General features: G+C 42.3%; 1 protein-coding gene and 1 non-coding gene across 6 annotated transcripts in view; both read left to right on the top strand.

Annotated features, from left to right (window-relative positions):
- The window catches only part of PPP1R13B (protein phosphatase 1 regulatory subunit 13B), an 88889-nt gene that overhangs the window by 54228 nt on the left and 21659 nt on the right, over window positions 1–13002 (top strand). The gene's annotated exons all lie outside the window — the stretch shown is intronic.
- LOC140640692 (U6 spliceosomal RNA) lies at window positions 11361–11469 on the top strand. Its single transcript, XR_012037336.1, has one exon. It is a non-coding gene; the product is annotated as a U6 spliceosomal RNA (small nuclear RNA).

The raw sequence follows: 13002 nt of genomic DNA, 5'->3' as shown, positions 1-13002 counted from the left end.
CTGTTGGGATTTGTTGAATTTACTAATTCTGGGGCTCAGCATCTATCAACACGTCTGAAAAATTCTCTACAGTTATCTGTACAGGTATTTCTTCTTCCACATTTTTTTTTATTTCTTCCGGAACACTTCTTAGACATACGCTGTGTCTTTCCTTTTATTCTCCTTGTCTTTTACATTCTCTGTTATGTTTTTACTTTCTTTGTCCCTTTGTACTATGTTCTGGATGGTTTCTTATGGTATATTTTTCAGTTCATGAACTCTGCCATTAGCTTACTTATTTGGCTTTTGGTACGTAAAATGTGCTTTTAATATAATTTGTTATGAAAAGACAAGACACAGTCTGGGAGAAAATACTTGCAGATCCTTTATCTGACAAAGGACGGGAATCCAGAAAATACAAAGAAGTCTTAAAATTAATAAGAAAATAAACAACTTGATTTTAAAAGAAACAGGCAAAAGATTTGAATAGGTGCTTCACCAAAGAAAATATATGTATGTCAGGTAAGCACATGGAAGGGTGTTCAACATCAGTAGTCTTTAGGAAAATAAGAGTTGAAACCACAGTGAGATATACTATATACCTATTAGAATGTCTGAAACTAAAAAGACTGATCCTAACAGGTATTGGTGAAGATATGGAGAGCCCAGAATTCTCAGACACTGTTGTTGGGAATGTAACATGGTACCATCTGGTAAACAGTGTGACAATTTCTTTCAAGCTTGAACATGAACTGGGGCACCTGCAGGGCTCAGTTAAGCATCTGCCTTCAGTTCAGGTCATGATCCAGGGGTCCTGGGATTGAGACCCAAGTAGGGCTCCCTGCTCAGTAGGTGGGCAGCCTGCTGCTCCCTCTGCCCCTCCCCTGTGCTCTCTCTTCAAATAAGTAAAATCTTAAAAAAATAAAACTAAGAAATCAGTTATACTGAAAAAAATTAAAATAAAACATCACTTAATAGTTTTAAACAAATATCTTGCTTTTTGTTTTTAAAGATTTTTATTTATTTGACAGAGAGAGCCCAAGCAGGGGAGGCGGGAGGTGGCAGAGGGAGAGGAAGAAGCAGGCTCCCTGCTGAGCAGAGAGCCCAAAGCTGGGCTCAATCCCAGGGTCCTAGAATCATAACCTGAGCCAAAGGCAGACACTTAACTGACTGAACCACCAGGTACCCCAAAAAATATCTTGTTAAATTCCCAGATAGGGTCCTGGCTGTTTGGTTTAATTCTTTATTTTTTACTGTTGTATTGTGAAATATCCAGAAGAATGTATAAAATATGCACAGGTTAAAGAATTACTAAAACAAAAACAAAACTTCATATTACTATCTAGGCCTAAAGTTTCTCTTTATTCCTTTTAAAGCAATTCTATCCAATTTATTTTGTTTTGGTTTCTTTTTTAAAGATTTTATTTATTCATGAGAGACACACAGAGAGAGAGGCAGAGTCACAGGCAGAGGGAGAAGCAGGCTCCATGCAGGGAGCCCAAAGCAGGGAGCTGATCACACCCTGGGCCAAAGGCAGACGCTCAACCGCTGAGCCACCCAGGCGTCGCCTATCCAATTTATTTTGGTTTTAGGCAGACCAAAGACATAAAAGCAAGGTGTTTGGTGGTAGCTACTTGAATTCTGTTTCAAATTCCACAGAAAAAGAAAGGCTGTTTTTGGAGACAGGTATGTAAATAAAGAAATCACAGTACAGTGTGAGAAGTGCAATAAAAGTAGAATAAGGCACCAAAATAATAGGATATGATTTGATTAACTGATTGAGGGTGGATATTAATAGGAGAGATTTCCCAGAGCAGGGGACAGAGGCATCTGCTAGAATACAGAGGAAGAACATGAAGGATTACGGGTGGCAGAGAATGATAAACATGTTGGTAACAATGGAGCATAAAATGTTGAGACAAGGAGGGTGGGGGATGGCGCTGAGGAGGGAGGAGAGCTGAGGTCTACTGGTCAGGGAGGGGCCAGATCCTCACTGTGCTAAGAGCCTGGACTTAATCTTGCAGGATGTTAATCAAGAGAAAGACAGGATCATCTGTGTTTTAGAAAGAGCCCTCTGGTGCCAGTGTTGTGAGAATTAGATGTCCGTCATAGGGGATTGGAATGAGACTGGAGACAGGGAGCCCTGTCATTGCTTGCTGTACTTGACAGTAGACTCACAACTAGAATCCCAGAGGAAGACTTACTTTTTTTTTTTTTTTTAAGATTTTATTCATTTATTCATGAGAGACCCAGAGAGAGAGAGGCGGAGACCCAGGCAGAGGGAGAAGCAGGCTCCATGCAGGAAACCTGATGTGGGACTCGATCCCAGGACTCCAGGACCATGCCCTGGGCCAAAGGCAGGCACTAAACCGCTGAGCCACCCAGGGATCCCCTGGAAGACTTACTTCTATTTTATTTTTTATTTTTTTAAGAGGTTCTTTTTCTCTTTTTTTAAGATTTTATTTATTTATTCATGAGAGACACAGAGACAGAGAGAGAGGCAGAGACACAGGCAGAGGGAGAAGCAGGCTCCATGCAGGGAGCCTGATGTGGGACTCGATCCCAGGTCTCCAGGATCACACCCTGGGCTGAAGGCAGGTGCTAAACCACTGAGCCACCCGGGCTGCCCGGAGACTTACTTTTAAAGGAAATATTTGAAAAGAAGAATTTCAAGGTTATGGAAAGCTCAAAAGGCATACATCTATAAACTACACTTTAGAAGAAATGAGGTTTTAATTCAGTCTGTCTTGGGACACCTGGGTAGCTTAGAGGTTGGGCACCTGCCTTCTGCTCAGGGCGTGATCCCGGGATCAGAGATCGAGTCCTGCATTGGGCTCCCTGCGAGGAGCCTGCTTCTTCTCCCTCTGCCTATGCTTCTGCCTCTCTCTCTCTTTCATTCTCTGTGTCTCATGAATAAATGCATAAATATTTTTTAATTAAGTCTTTTATAATTCCCATGTACCTGCTTATATGAAATTATCCCAAGAAAGTGAAAGGACGGAGTTAGGTTTTCTTAGGCTTCCTTTGGAATAATATAAGCAGTGATTAGCAGGCCTCCTCCAGGAAACCCTCCACTGTCACTGGTCAGGTGGCATTAGTCTATTTTGTCATTTCTCATAAACTTCCCAAACTAAGTAGTAGCCTAGAGTTCTTATTCTTCTCTTTATTTCTTTATTATTATACGTTAGAATCAAATTATCTTTAGCTTTTTTGTTTTTCAGTGGGGGAAATTAATCCTTTCCTGTTATATTGAGCCGTATGAAATTATTGATGTTTGACCATTTTCCCGAAAACAGCATTTCACCTGATTCAAATGAATAATCAGTAGATGGTATCTGGTAGAGCATTTACCCTTTGATACAGTAAATGAGTGGCAGTTGGAGCAGTCATACGTGCCGTGCTACAGCCTGGTGAAAGAACAATGGGAGGCCAGTGTGTCCCTGTGAGGGAAAGAGCCTCCTGCTTGCCATCAGGAGACTCGGGTTGAGATGTTGACACTGCTGCTGACTCACCACTGAGCTTGGGAGAGCTCCTCAGCCCCTGCCAGAGCTCAGCTTTCTCATCTGTGAAATAGACTTCAGAACTTTCCTCAGAGGGGTTGTATAAGCATCTATTAAAATAACCATAAACTCAGGTTTATATGAATGATATGCAAATGCTCGTTACATGTTGTTGAATCTCTAGAATTCAGAGTTCATTAAAAAAAATAGAGTTCTCTCCTGTCTCTGGAAGTGATGTCAGATCCTGAGTGTCAGAACAATTGTATGAGACATTCTGTAGAGGATCAGGAAAAGCTTCAGGAAGCAGATGGCATTGCCACTAGATCTTAAAGGATAGGTAGAGTTTAGGAAGTGGGGGGAAGGGCTTTGTAGCCAGAAAGAATAATGTGAGCAAAAATATGAAGGTGGGAAGTGTCAGTTTTGGAATGAAGAGGCAAGCATGGATAGAAGAGCGATAAAGAGCACTGAGCAACAGCTTATATTTTCAGCAACGTAGGCTCAAATCAAAGGCAAGGCCCAGGTTCCTGGGGGAAATGCTACAGCCATTAATGGAAATAAATTGAGGAAGCCAGGGTTGGAAGGAAAGGGCGGAGTTTGGTTTTAGACATACTGAGGGTAAAGTGCTGGCATGGCATATAAATCAAAGTATGAATCTAACCAGAGGAAGTGGGGCTCCTTTGAGAGAGATCAGGGCTGGATGGCTAGACCACCCCCACCCCACCAAACCCCGCAAAGGGTGCTCTGCATTCTTTGTGGAAACAAGTACAGAAAGGAGAAAGCAGGACAGACCATTGAAGTATAGCACACCATCTCATACAACTTGAAAACTTAGGGAATTGTCTTTGTATAGGTAATAATACAGTGACAGTCTCATCTGTAACCAAGGATGAAGTTATTTAGTTGAATATTAAAATCAGCATATCAGGGATGTCAGGGTGGCTCAGCGGTTGAGCATCTGCCTTTGGCTCGGGGCGTGGTCCTGGAGTTCCCAGATCGAGTCCCATGTCGGGCTCCCTGCATGGAGCCTGCTTCTCCCTCTGCCTGTGTCTCTGCCTCTCTCTCTCTCTGTGTCTCTCATGAATGAATAAATAAAATATTAAAAAAAAAAAATCAGCATATCAGGATTAGAGCTGACATCCAAAGTGACTATTAGCCAGTAGGTGCTTAATTGCTGACAAAATCCACAGGTTTTTTCTGTTAACTGACTACCAAGGAATATATGTCATTGAGGGTAAAAGAATTTATAGTTAAAACCTTTATCAGGGGATCCCTGGGTGGCTCAGCGGTTTAGTGCCTGCCTTTTGGCCCAGGGCGCGATCCTGGAGTCCCGGGATCGAGTCCCATGTTGGGCTCCGGGCATAGAGCCTGCTTCTCCCTCTGCCTGTTTCTCTGCCTCTCTCTCTCTCATGAATAAATAAATAAATAAATCTTTTTAAAAAATAAATAATAAAAAAATAAAACCTTTATCAATTGCATTGTTAGCTAGCTGTCTTAAATGTATGCCCATAAAAAAAAAAAAAATTAAAAAAAAAAAGTATGCCCATAGACAAACATTCTCTCTCCTTGTGCTGTGACAGTGTTGTTGGGAGTAACAACCAAACTCCTGGAAGTAGTGAATAATAGAATGAAAGAAGTAGAGAGTTACTATGAGATTTTTAAAAAATATTTTATTTATTTATTAGAGACAGAGAGAGATGGGCAGAGGGAGAAGCAGGCTCCATGCAGGGAGCCCAATGTGGGACTTGATCCCAGGTCTCCAGGATCAGGCCCTGGACTGAAGGCAGCACCAAACCTCTAAGCCACCAGGGCTGCCTGAGTTATTATGAGATTTTACAGTAAATGGATGTGATGGTTTTAAAATAAGTTTGCAAATTCTTTAAAATGGCTCCCTTCAGGGCACCTGGGTGGCTCAGTTGGTTAAGTGTCTGCCTTCGGCTCAGGGCATGATCCCAGGGTCCCGGGATTGAGCCCCATGTTGGGTTCCTTGCTCAGTGGGCAGTCTGCTCCTCCCTCTCCCTCTGCCGTTCCCCCTGCTTGTGTTCTCTCTCTCTGTCAAATAGATAAATAAAACTGTAAAAAATAAAAAAAATAATATGCCTCCCTTCAAAAGGTAGAGTCTAATTCCCCCCTTCTCCCAAACATAGTGACTTGCTCCTGCCAGATAGAATTTGGAGAAATCTGACTTCTGAGGCTAGATCATTAAAGATAGCTTCCCCATGGCACTCTTGATTGTTTGCTTTGGGGAACATCAGCCACCATGTTGTGAATATACTCAGGCTGGTCTGTGAAGAGGTCCACTTGGTAGCCAGCCCCAACCTGGTAGCCACGTGAGTATGCCATCTTGGAATCAGATCCTCCAACCCCAGTTATACCTTAAGACAATTACAGCCCTAGAATTTGACTCAATTTCATGAGAAATCCTTTTTTTTTTTTTTTTTTCATTTGTTTGTTTTTAAGAGAAGGAGGTGGGAGAGGGAGGAAAGAATCTTAAGCAGACTCCAAGCCCAGCATGAAGCCTAGCGCAGGGCTTGATCTCACAACACAGATCATGACCTGAGCTAAAATCAAGAGTCAGATGCTTAACTGAATGAGCCACTCAGGCACCCCAACCTCATGAGAAATCTTTTTTTTAAAAGGTTTTATTTATTTATTTATTCATGAGAGACAGAGAGAAAGAGGGGGGAGGCAGAGACACAGGCAGAGGGAGAAGCAGGATCCATGCAGGGAGCTCGATGTGGGACTTGATCCTGGGTCTCCAGGATCATGCCCTGGGCCGAAGGCGGTGCTAAACCACTGAGCCACCCGGGCTACCCCTCATGAGAAATCTTAAGCCAGAAATGCCCAGCCTAGCTACTGCTTAATCCTTTATCCACAGAAACTGTGAGCCATAATGAATATTTGTTGTGTTTTAAGCCACAGATCAATTTAGATGTGATCTGTTATCAGCAATATTCATCCTTTGAATGAATAATACGGGCTGTTGATTCCCAAATCATTCTCACAAGTATACAATATATGAATTGGGCAGTGGAGACATCCTTACACAAGCAGTAAACAACACATAGATACACTTGGAAAATAAAATGTCATGTAATATGAGAGTGTTGTACTTGCCAAAGGAGGAAAAAAAGGCTTCACAGTAGGCATGGTTGGTGGAGGTGGAGAATAAAAACGACTTATACTTTGGAATGGCATTGAAATGTAAATTCTTCTTTTTTTTTTTTTTAAGATTTTATTTATCAGAGAGTGAGAGCATGCACAAGTAGGGGGCAGAGAGGGAGGGAGAAGCAGGCTCCCCTGTGGAACAGGGAACCCAGTGTGGGGCTGGATCCCAGGACCCTGAGATCATGACCTGAGATGAAGGCAGGCTCTTAACCAACAGAACCACGCAGACGCCCCTGTAAACTTTTCCTTTTGTATATTCTTCACCAGTTTTTCAACTTTTGGAGAGATTGCACTCAAACTGAGCTTAAAAATATAGTGCAGCAGAGCATCTTTAGTGTAGCACAAGCTGAACAAGAGCACTTTAAGGGTTGCCTGGGTGGTTCAGTGGTTGAGCATCTGCCTTTGGCTCAGGTCATGATCCTGGGGTCCTGGGATCGAGTCCGGCAAGAGGCTCCCTACAGGGAGCCTGCTTCTCCCTCTGCCTCTCTCTGTTTCTGTCTCTCTCTCTCCATGTCTCTCAGGAATAAAGAAAATACTTAAAAAAAAAAAAAAACACTTCAATATGGGCAGAGTTAACCCATATACACAGTGGATCAGAGGGTCAGAGGAGATGTCCCCTCTTTGTCATGTGGCATATGTGCTCAGAGTACACCGCTGGGGCTGGTCCAAGCTTGCTTTGTTTTGAGAACCTTTATTATTTGTTTTTAATATTTGAATTATTTCAACACCAGTTTCAAAATTATATTTAAAACATTACCTGAAGAGGGTGCCCAGGTGGCTTGGTTGGTTAAGCATCTGCCTTCAGCTCAGGTCATGATCTCAGGGTCCTGGAATCAGAGCCCCGCTTCGGGCTCTTTGCTCAGTGGGGAGTCTGCTTCTACCTATCCTCCCTGCTCGTGCTCTCTGTTACTATCCCTGTGTTTCTTTCAAATAAATAAAATAATTTAAAAACTTAAAATTAAAAAAAAAAATTACCTGAAGAGACCAAAAAAACCTTTTTTTTTTTTTTTTTTTTTTAAAAAAACCCTTTTGATTAAAGCCATGTTACCTGTTGGCTTGTGATCCAAAGGTTTCAATCATAATTATCAAGTGAGGTGTAGTCTTTCTGAACATCTTGAAAAATCTAGTTGTGATAGCCTGTTTTTCAGATGTATGGTAGCTTCAGGAGTTGTGACTGATACACATAGTACAAATGAGATAATAGCCTGGGGGGAAATAAGCCCCCTTTTCCTCATCTAACTTTTGGCAATTCTTACTTATTGATAACTTATTTATTAAAAATCTGATCATAGCATGTTTGGGGTTGATCACTTAATTATGGACATTTTTATGCTTTTTAAGTTACTTACCTAAATACCATTTATGGAACCCTCTCTTTGCCAACAGGTTAATATTTTGTTTAAAAAGAGGATAATTAAAATGTAAACATTGACAACACCAAGTGTTGGCAATGATGTAGAGAAGCTAGAACTTTCTTTCCTATGTGGCTATGGGGGTGTAAAATAGCATGCTTCACTTTGGAAAAACAGTTTGGCAATTTCTGTAAGTTAAACACACAAGTACCACACAACCCACCTGTTCTACTTTCTTGACATTAGTCATCCAAGAGAAGCCAGAACACTTGTCCACGTGAATACTGACACATAAATACTCAAGGCAGCTTTATTCATTATAGTCCAAAAGTGGAAACAACCCACATGTCCATTAACAGGTGAATGGACTAACAAAATGTGATCCATCCATACAGCAGGATACCACCCAGCAGTAAAAAGGAGTAAATTACTGATACGTGTAGCAACATGACTGCTCAGAAGCATTGTGGGAGTGAAAGAAACCAACCCAAAAAAGCATACAATACAGTCCCCATTTGTATAGAATTCTTGGGCAAACAGATGAAGCCCTTAGGACATAACAGCAGGCTCTACGTCCGTGGTTGTGGGAGAGTTGGGTGGGGTTGGTGGTGTAAGGAGTGCAAGTGACTGGCAGGTGTCAAAACTCATTCAACAGTGTACCTTAAGTGGGTGTATTTTATTGCCTAAAGCTGTACCTCAATAAAGTTGATTTTGAAAGTAAACATAGGGGCAGCCCGGGTGGCTCAGTGGTTTAGCACTGTCTCAGCCCAGGGCCTGATCCTAGGGATGTGGGATTGAGTCCCACATCGGGCTCCCTGCGTGGAGCTTGCTTCTCCCTCTTCCTGTGTCTCTGCCTCTCTTTCTCTCTGTCTCTCATGAATAAATAAATATAATTTGTTTTATTTAAAAAAAAAAAAGTAAACATAGGGGCACCTGGGTGGCTCAGTCAGTTGGGTAAGTGTGGTGAGATCAAGCCCCCTCAGGTTCTGCACTGGGCATGGAGTCTGCTTAACTCTCAGTATGGGGCAGCCCGGGTGGTTCAGTGAATTAGCGCCGCCTTCGGCCCAGGGTGTGATCCTGGGGACCTGGGATTGAGTCCCATGTCAGGCTCTCTGCATGGAGCCTGCTTCTCCCTCCACCTGTGTCTCTGCCTCTCTCTGTTTCTCATGAATAAATAAAATCTTTAAAAAATAAGAAAAATTTAAAAATCTCAGTATGGATTTTTTTATCCATTTTTTAAAGTATTTTTTTAAATTTTTATTTATTTATGATAGAGAGAGAGAGAGAGAGAGAGAGAGGCAGAGACATAGGCAGAGGGAGAAGCAGGCTCTATGCACCAGGAGCCCGATGTGGGATTCGATCCTGGGTCTCCAGGATCGCGCCCTGGGCCAAAGGCAGGCGCGAAACTGCTGCGCCACCCAGGGATCCCTATCCATTTTTTTTTTAAAGCCCAGCATTGGGATAGAAAATACAATATGGATATTTTTGAAGTTTTGTGTATGAAATGGACTAGAATATATGCTTATCAAGTTTTTTAAGTTGCTAATACTTAAATTTAATACCATTATCTTTTAATAAAATGGTAAAAAGTTTAATTTATGCTTTTTTAAAAGATGATTTATTTGAGAAAGCACGGGTGGGAGGAGGGGCAGAGGGAGGAGAGAGAGGGAGAAGCAGACTCCCCGCTGAGCAGGGAGCCCAGTGCATTGTGGGATTATTGCCTCATTGATCAGACTCACTGAAAACGGGGAGACACTGCATTGTACTTGTCTTAAATATTAGCTTCAGTGTCTCAGATTATAGCCGGCATAGCGAGGGCAAGTGAATTTTCATGATATGGTGGTGTTGAGCATGTATCACTCAAAAAACTCCAGTTCCTGTGACCCCTTCACAACTGCCCTACCATTCGTCCTCTGTCACTTACTCACATTGGGATCTCTAGCACGTAGTTTAGTTACTTCATTCACAATGCTCCATTGCCACTGTTGCTTCCAGCCTTTCCAGGCAGGCAGGAAAAAGGGGACTTGGTCAGAAGGAAAGCGATAAGGTCCAGAGGAGGCTTGGGTTAATGAGATGTTGAGAAAAATCTGGGGACACCCCATTGGCTCAGTCAGTGGAGCATGTGACTCTTGATCTCTTGATCTCAAGGTTGTGAGTTTGAGCTTCATATTGGGTTTAGAGATGACTTAAAAAAAAGAAAAATCTTTTAAAAAATCTGGAGAGGCAGTTGAAATGGTGAGGAGGATGTAGACTCTTCATAGGAAGACAACGAAAGATGTGTGGGCTTTTGAATTTGGAAAGATGCTGTCTCTGGAGGGTGATAGCGTGCAATAGAAGTGTGAGGAAGCACCGAGTTGTGTATAAATCCCACTCAACAGACCTTGGTTGTTGTCAGGGCTGTGGCTGGGTGCCATGGGCTGGGACCTGTAGCTGCCAGGGCCAGAAGTCTTTTGAAGTCTCATTAGTTAGAGGGTCCCTGGTGTAAGTTTTCTGTCCAGTAAATATTTTGTATGTAACAGTATTGTAAGTTAGAGGAATAAGTCTGTCAATTTATCACTTTTGTAAGATTTGTGGAATTTTAGAGAAAGAAGGGGATACAACCAGATAAGTGATTGTGAAGGCTGGGGCTGGCAGCTTTTTGTTTTTCTCTGCTTGTGTAAGGGGGTGAAGTAGTTAGACGTGGAGTTGGGTGGGCCACATTTGTTGTGAGAAATGGGAGTGTGACCTGCATTCATGGGGTACCTAGAGCATAGACACTTTCCCTAGAGTCCAGAGTTGAGGTAGAATGTCACGTGAGTGGGGCCTGAGCCACGGGGCCCCAGGTAGCAGCTACTACTGGAAGGGTGCTAGACCAGTCTAGAGCCTGGGTATGTCGGAGCCTGCCGGACCCTCACCCAGAGAGCTTTTGCAGTAATTGTGCTGCTCGTGGAAGCGGCTCGTCCTCTCTATGACCTAGAGCTGAACTCACTAGGTAACTCTGCCAGGAGGGACCTCAGTGAGCCTGGGGAGCAGGATTTGATTTCTTCTTACTCAATGCAGTCAAAAGAAATAAGTGAGGAATTAGGTCATAGGTTTGTTTGAATAAATTGAGTGCATATGGAGAATTGAATATTGTAAGGACAGCTGAGTTGGCCTGGAGAGACTGCACAGGGATAGGCTTGTCATAAAAAGATTGAATTTGCATTGAAGGTTTTTGTTTTCTTAAAAAACTGGAAAGGTGCTTCTGTTGGCTAAATTTTCACATTGAACAAATGAAGAGAATACATATTAACGTGTAAATGTTACGTATTTCTTAACCTACAAGTTTCTAGTGGCTGGTGTTTTTCTAACCCATTTAAAATACTGGTTAAGCTACTCAGGGGTGATGCTGGTTTTGGCAGCATATATGCTGAAAAAGTTGAATAATACAGAGAGGATTAGCGTGGCCCCTGTTCAAGGATGACATACAAATTTGTGAAGCATTCCATATTTTTTTATGTTAACTGTACTGGAATTAACATAAAATGAAATAAAATAAAGTTAAAAGGTGTAAAATAAAGTTACATCCCAAGGATGTTCACTTTGAAAGGATTCATTGAGACATAGACTGATGTACAGTTTTCTGTATGTAAGATCTACTTACACCTGGGTGGCTCTGCATTTAAGCACCTGCCTTTGGCCCAGGGCATGATCCTGGAGACCTAGGATCGAGTCCCACATCAGGCTCCCTGCATGGAGCTTACTTCTCCCTCTGCCTATGTCTCTACCTCTCTCTCTTTCTGTGTCTCCCATGAAAAAATAAATAAAATATTATTTTATATTATTAATATTTAAAATATAAAAATATTTTATTTATTTATTCATGAGAGACACACACAGAGAGAGAGAAAGAGAGAGACGCAGAGACACAGGCAGAGAGAAAAGCAGGTTCCATGCAGGGCCCCTGATGCGGGACTTGATCCCGGGACTCCAGAATCATGCCCTGGGCCAAAAGGAGGCGCTAAACCACTGAACCACCCAGGGATCCCCAATAAAATCTTAAAAAAGAAAAAAAAGATCTACTTTAATACAGTGTTCTTAATTACAATATATATTAGCATATATGGAAGATATACCTAATTACTTATGGCAGCTGCAGGTCATCCTGAGCAGCTGAATGTCTCCTCCGTGATCTTCTCATTGTTACTGTGAGCCACTGGTACAGAGAGGAGACCAAATACTGTTTGCTTAAGTTGTAAAGTAATGAAATTAATGTAAATTGAAAGATTTAGTGAATGGACATAACTTTTCTTGAGTCAAAAATACTATTAACAAGTTAAAGTTCTGAAGGTTTCAAAAAAAGTCTTTTTTTTTTTTTTTGTAGTATTTAGAAAATCTCTGTAGGTGGAAATTAGTAACCCTTTTATTAGAGTTTTAAAAAAAGGTTTGGGCATTTTAATGGTTCTGCCAGAAATTTTTTTGGGGGGTGGGGGGTGGGGAATAAACGAATTTCTTTTCAAATGGAAGTTTCTGTAGTTTGGCAGTTTCCAGTGTCTACTTTTGAAAAGGGGCTTGCTCCATATTGTTTCCTCAGGAAACAGGGTGGGGGTTCCAGTTGAGATTGTTGAACAAATTCTGATTCCATTTTTCAAGAATGTGCTTGAATTACCTTAAGATCTGGGGAAGCCTGGAGTCGGTGGAACAGAGGTCACAGAAGTAGGGAAGTTAAAAGGGTTCCTGAGGGTACAGATGAACCTAGTTGGAGAGCAGTGGTCTAGGGAGGGACTGTCGGCCGCCATGGTCAGCACAGAAGGGACGGGAGGAAGACGGGCGTGGCTGGGACTGGGGCTCTGCTCCCTCGTCAGTGCTGTGCCCTACACCCGTCTCTTCACCTTTCCCCTGCGGTTCCTCGCCCTGAGTGGGCCTCCTCTGCTCTCCACACAGATGTGTTCTGAAGCTTAGGTCATATAATGCATGTAACATGCCCAGCATGGTGGTTACACACAGGTAGTGTGCGTGTGCTTAAGAAGAGTGTGCTTTACTGATGT

Source organism: Canis lupus, chromosome 9 (assembly GCF_048164855.1).
Source record: "Canis lupus baileyi chromosome 9, mCanLup2.hap1, whole genome shotgun sequence".
Classification (NCBI taxonomy): domain Eukaryota; kingdom Metazoa; phylum Chordata; class Mammalia; order Carnivora; family Canidae; genus Canis; species Canis lupus.
The sequence above is the reverse complement of the archived record's forward strand: the minus strand, read 5'-3'. Positions and strand labels throughout refer to the sequence as shown.